We start from the raw sequence: 6,000 nt of genomic DNA, 5'->3' as shown, positions 1-6,000 counted from the left end.
TACTTGCAGATGTGTTTTACATCTTGTCACCTGAAAATCAGGGCCCTGCTTCTTGGATATAGACTGTGTTCCATGCTGCAGATAATGTTCAACAGACTGCCAGATCAGACTCCTGCCTCCAGCATCTGTTGTCCTTACATTCCAACTGAAAACATTCAAATTCATCAGCAGAGCTGAGGCATGATCTATTACAGGTAACACTGTATAACACGTGTTATGGATAACACGTATGGCTACAATATGGATAGCAATGTAATTCAAGTGCACTTTCTTTGAATCTCAGATTATACAATAAAGCAGATGTTCACAAAATTCCAGAAACACCTAGTCAAACTAGTAATTTAAATGTATAATATATGACATGTGTAGGCTATCCTGTCTACCAATGCTTCTAGAAGCAAGAGCTCCTATCTCTCCAACTCTTTTGTCTGCTACTCCCATATCCAACTGATATACTCCAACTGTACTGTGTAGCTCATACTTCACGTAGGTGGTGTTACCTGGTAAAAACATGCAGTTATCACCCCAAAAAAGTTTCATTAATTTCTTTGCACACATGGCAGGTTGCATGGTTCTTTGGTCAGGTTTTTTACAGTGAATAGAAAATGTCTTTCCAGCACTGGTTTATAGCAGTGAAAATTATTTATGTTAGAAAATGCATACCAGAGTCAGCTCCTTCTACATTTCCTTTTTCCTCTTGGAAAATCATGTATAGTTTATATACAGACTCTTTATCGAGCAGAGGTGACATGATGCAAGTAAATGACTTGGAGTTCATTATGTTGGTGCTTTGCATAGGAGGCAGCACTGTGTGTTCCAGAATCTAAAAGAATTTGATTATTTCCTAAAGCTGAGACTTCAAAAATTATCTGTGATTCTGGATGTTTCGTCTTCCTAGTATCAAAGATCAAAGACCTTCAAGGAACGCAGTTCTCTAGACATATTCAGAAACCGCAATGGCTTTTGGCAAAGTAATTGTGTGCACAAAGCAAATACTTCAGCAGTAAGCTATTCATGAAACTAAGAGCATATTTACGAGTCACTGAAACCCAGATAATGAAGTCTGAAAGAACAGATTGTATTTCTAAGGATATTTTCACTGATGTAGAAGATTTTTTTTTTAAATACCCTCCACTGAACTTAAAGCAGTTATGAAAACCAAACTGAAGTCCTCAGGGCTGTATAATCTAAAGAATCCAGGTTTTCTGCAAATGTTGTGCTAGCCATGTTAAATCTGATAGACCATGGGTTTGGCACTCCAAAACTCTGAAATATTTTTCTCTCTTTTTGTCTGGCTTTATATATTGTGTATGGCTGTTAATGCATGGCAAGAGCTCTGTCATGATTTCCGTTTCTATTTTCTCAGAGATAAGTAAACACAAGAAAGTATTTCGCGCCCAAATTTACTTGATTGCTAAGCCATAACCACAACCTTATTGTATTTGTATCCACATACATTTCCACTCTAAAATTCACTAGTAAACTTATTTGTAAATTTTAGCTTTGGGTTCTTGAATGCTTGGTGAAAGCCACTCTTCAGTGATGCATACATTCAAGAAATTTAGAACAAAAATTTGTTAGTTGTTTGGTTCATCCACTGGGAAAAACAAAACCAAGACATTATTGCAACATATTGTTGAAGAACTCATACTGCTGGTCACATAAATTGTTCAGTCAGAAACGGAAATGGTACCATGTGATGTATACAAAAAGGAAAATACACTATAAAATGGATGGTGGTATAATACATATAATGAGAGAGTAATCTGAAACCAATCATTATTGATTAACTTATAAATTATCAAATGGTAAATAATGTTGCCAAATAAATTTGTGACCATTTGTGAGTGACTGACTGCTAGAAAAATCAGGTAGAATTTATCTAGTTAATTTTATTACTTGCACTTTCTTTGCTCAAAATTAGCTTTTTACTGTATTTAAATATAGCTGGGTATAGTGAACAATTTTGGAAAATTGTCAGAAAGTAAATCTAGGATTAAGATTAGGATTAAGAACGGTATTGTAATCTGTTCCAGAATTATTGCTTTTGTCCCAGTACTTCAGGGCATTTACTGAACCTAAGCACAAATTGCTGACATTGAGTAGTAACAATAGAATAAACTGTTCTTCCCCTTCTTCATAACAGTCTCTTCACAGGAATACTCCTTCCATCTCTCTTGGCTGAATTCAGAAATTTTCTGAAACAATCAGAGTGATCTCTTTTATTAATTGCAACTGACTAGCCTTAGCACCTAGTCCACTGTTTGCTCGGTTTTCTTCCTTTTACTTTTAAAACATGTAAGATTTTCTTGTGGTGTTAAAAGAAATCACTTCCCTTTGGGGAGCAAACCTTTGGCTGGTTTTGGAGTGTTTGGGTATTTTAAAAATTTCTGATATTATTATTTCAATACTTCTTTAGATTTCATCTTTAAGGATGAAACAACCACTAAAATTCACCCTCTGAGAACACCTCTGTGGATGGTCTCTCTCTGTGGAAAAATGATTTGAATATTTGTCCTACCTTGTCCTGTTTATATGGCACTGTTCTCAGTGTAAATGTCCATTTTGGTGGATCAGTGGATGACTAACAACATGGGCAGTTTAAATAACAGGCTAATCTACAGCAATCTTTACACTTCTTCAGCAGAAAGCTGCAAGGTAAAAGACTCATTTGTTCCACAACCAGTTTTACAAAGTGCAGATGACTTAATAAAGCCATTTTTATGTACATAACACAGATGCTCACTCACTGTCACACCCTTTCTGTGTTTTATATGCCACAATGCCTGCACATGTAAGCAGCACGGCAAAAACTTCATGACACTGACTCTGACCATGCCTCATTAACAGTGTTTCTGTGAATTTTCTTCTTTTACTTCGAGCTGTATTGCTAGTAGTGATGTAGTAGGGGGACTTCATGCAGGAACTGACCCTCTGTCATGGCTCATACAACAGCTGCAGATACAGCATTAGGTGAAAGCTAGCTGCACAATCTAAAAGACAGCTCAGGGCAACAGCTGCACATCAACATCAGGAATCTTAACAGAGGCAATTACACAGAACAACTACCCTTGTCCAGCATTTTCAATCCAGACCTGCTTTGCCACCAGCAGTGTCTCCTCCTTCCTTTCACTAGCCTGCTAATAACAAAACTTATGTACCTAGGCTTATGACATTTCAATGTCCCTGCATGTTCCCACAGCGCTGTATGAGCTCTTCCTTTCCAGGACACAACAATCTCAAGAGTGCTGTTTCCAAAACAACACAACTGTCACTGAATAGGCAGCTGCAATCAAGACTTATTTTCAACTTGGTCAACTTGATGACAACTGACAAGTGGACAAAGGGCTTTCACAATGCTGTTGAGCTTTGTTATGATGGTGTTGCCACTATCTCCTGTAATGGTGCCTTGGTAGGCAGAGGTGTTCAAGAAACTTTCTGAGCTTGGTCCACTGCACACATTTAATTTCTACACAACTTCTGCATCCCAAGTACTGTGAGCGACATTCCCATACCACAACGCTCAGAAATGCTTTTCTAGTCAAGTACAAACAGCCTGTTATTAGGAAAAGTCTATCATTACTGAATTACCATTCTAGGCATCTTAGACGTTTTTGATTCAGCCTACAAAAATGTACCAAAACCACTACATACTTTGGATCACATTTGTATTATCGACACGAGGGTTTCTATAGTCACATTTTTAATGACACACTGCCATCATCATTATTTCTAATTTCAAATATATGCCTCCTGTCTCTCCACAGAGAAAAGAACAGCAGCAATCCAAAAATTGCAAAGGCTTCAGTGTCTACTTCTTGCACAATGTATAGTTACCAAAAAATCCTACCATGTAGCTGCTATTAAAAACAGTACCTGTTTCCTTCATTAAAGCTGGTCTCAGCACACAAACTGGCATTGATCCACATGCACAAACAGCATGACCTGGAAGTACGTTTGCTTCTTACACAAACATGTTAGGATGCTGCACCATTAACGAAGGAAGCTACAAACAAATGAAATGAAAAACATGCAGGTCCCTTACTAACTGTTTCATGAAATTCCTTTGACAAATTTCTCCTTAATTTCAAGTAAAATGAACTTGGCAAAACGCAATTAATCCAGAAGAAGGATGATTCCGAAGTTGTAACTATTCTTTGATGTATTTTGTGCCATTTATTTCATAATCTGAGGAATAAAGGGAGAGTCAATAAAATGATGATCCCACATTCCTAATACAATTTCCATTTCCTAATTTAGAAGTCTAGCAGTCAAAAACATGGATCAAAAAGGATTCTGAGAAGAGACTACAACAAGGAGGGTGTTTGTAGGATAAGCACTGGTTGCATATATTTGAGAGCGGGGAATTTAATGTTAAGGCATTTCCAACTTGCCCAGTTAAAAGCTTAAGGTATGAAGTATCTGGGTATTTTGTTCTCTTATTACTTTTTTTCCCCAAATGATATTATGGTTTTGTTAGGATTCTAATATATATGTCCTTTTAACTCACTTCTCTTTTTGTGCTTGTGTTCAGATGAAAGTATTTCAGCTGGAACATGGTATTCATACGGTAACAAAAATTCATATGGTAACAAAACCAGAAAGCTGTTAGGAAAGACCTTAGGTGTGGAGACAGACTGTGTTCTTTGAAGAGGAGTGGGTAATTTGCATGCAGTAAGATGTGTTTCCTGGCAGCTCAGTCCAGACTAACTCGTCTAACAGGCAGTGCGAGGGGACTGGTTCATAAATCTCTTCTGATTATTTCTACTAATAGCCCTTCCCAACACAGGCACTGCTGCCTTACCTTTAGCTCTCTTCTATTTCTACTGTTTTCTATTTTATCTTCCAGTTACAGAAAAAAAACTAACAAGCTTCATTTACTACCTCTAAAGCTATAGCTTCAGTTTGTACTTTTCATCCTTTGCACCATGAGCTCCTGCTCTCTCCGCAGTGTGTGAATAAAAGCATTTGGGCAATCATGGAAACAAGATTAAGAACAGGTGTTGGATAAGGCAGTGTGGATCCTTGATCCAACTCCTCAGTTGGGAGAAACATTTGTGCCAGCACCTGTTAGAAGCCTGATGCCAAACCCAAGATGCAGCACACTCCACGTGCAAGCAACCCTGCCCTGCACTCATCTTGTCCCCAAAACAGCCTCAGTGGCAATGTTCACACCGGGGACTCACAAGGCTTTCTCACATGGACTTCATCACAGAACCATAGAATGGCCTGGGTCAGAAGGACTCGAAAGGTCACCTAGCTCCAAGCCCCCTGCTATGGGCAGGGACATCTTCCACTTGACCAGGCTGCTCAGAGCCCCATCCAACCTAGCCTTGAACACTGCCAAGGATGAGGAACCCACATCTTCTCTGGGCAACCTGTGCCAGGGCATCGCCACCCTCACAGCAAAGAACTTCCTCCTCAAAACTACTCTAAACCTACTCTAAGTTTGAATCCATTCCTCCTTATCCTGTCACCCCCGGCTCTTGTTCTCTCTCCACCTGCTCCTCTTCCTCCCGCCCCACCCCGCTCCGCTTCTGTCCCTTCGCCCCCCCCCCCCCCGGCCCCCCCCTGGCCCCCCCCCCCCCCCCCCCCGGGGCCCACCCCCCCCCCCCCCCCCCCCCGCGTCTGCTCAGCCCCGACGCCAGGCGCGCCTTTTCCGCCCGGACTACTGACGCGCTGCTCTGTGACGTCACTTCCGTTCGACCGGGCCTCGCCCCGGCCCCGCCCTCCCCGTGCCGCCACCGCCGCTCGGGGCCTCGGACACCGGAGCGAGGCGAGAGGGAGGAGGGAGAGGGGGAGGGAGAGCAGGAGGAGCAGAAGCAGAAGCAGAAAGAAGAGGAAAAGCAGGAGGAAGAGAAGAGGGAGGATCCAAAGAAGGAGGAAGAGCGGAAGAAGGAAGAGGAGGAAGAGGAGCGGAAGCGGAAGGGGGAGGAGATGGCGGCGAAGGCCTCGGCGACGGCGACGACACCGACCCGGAGCGCGGGCGGGCGAAACGCC

Source organism: Corvus kubaryi, unplaced genomic scaffold (genome assembly GCF_017639235.1).
Source record: "Corvus kubaryi isolate FWS band 111438036 unplaced genomic scaffold, C.kubaryi_AGA036_p1.0 split1-37296, whole genome shotgun sequence".
NCBI classification, from domain to species: Eukaryota; Metazoa; Chordata; class Aves; order Passeriformes; family Corvidae; genus Corvus; species Corvus kubaryi.
This window is presented reverse-complemented; position numbering follows the sequence as displayed.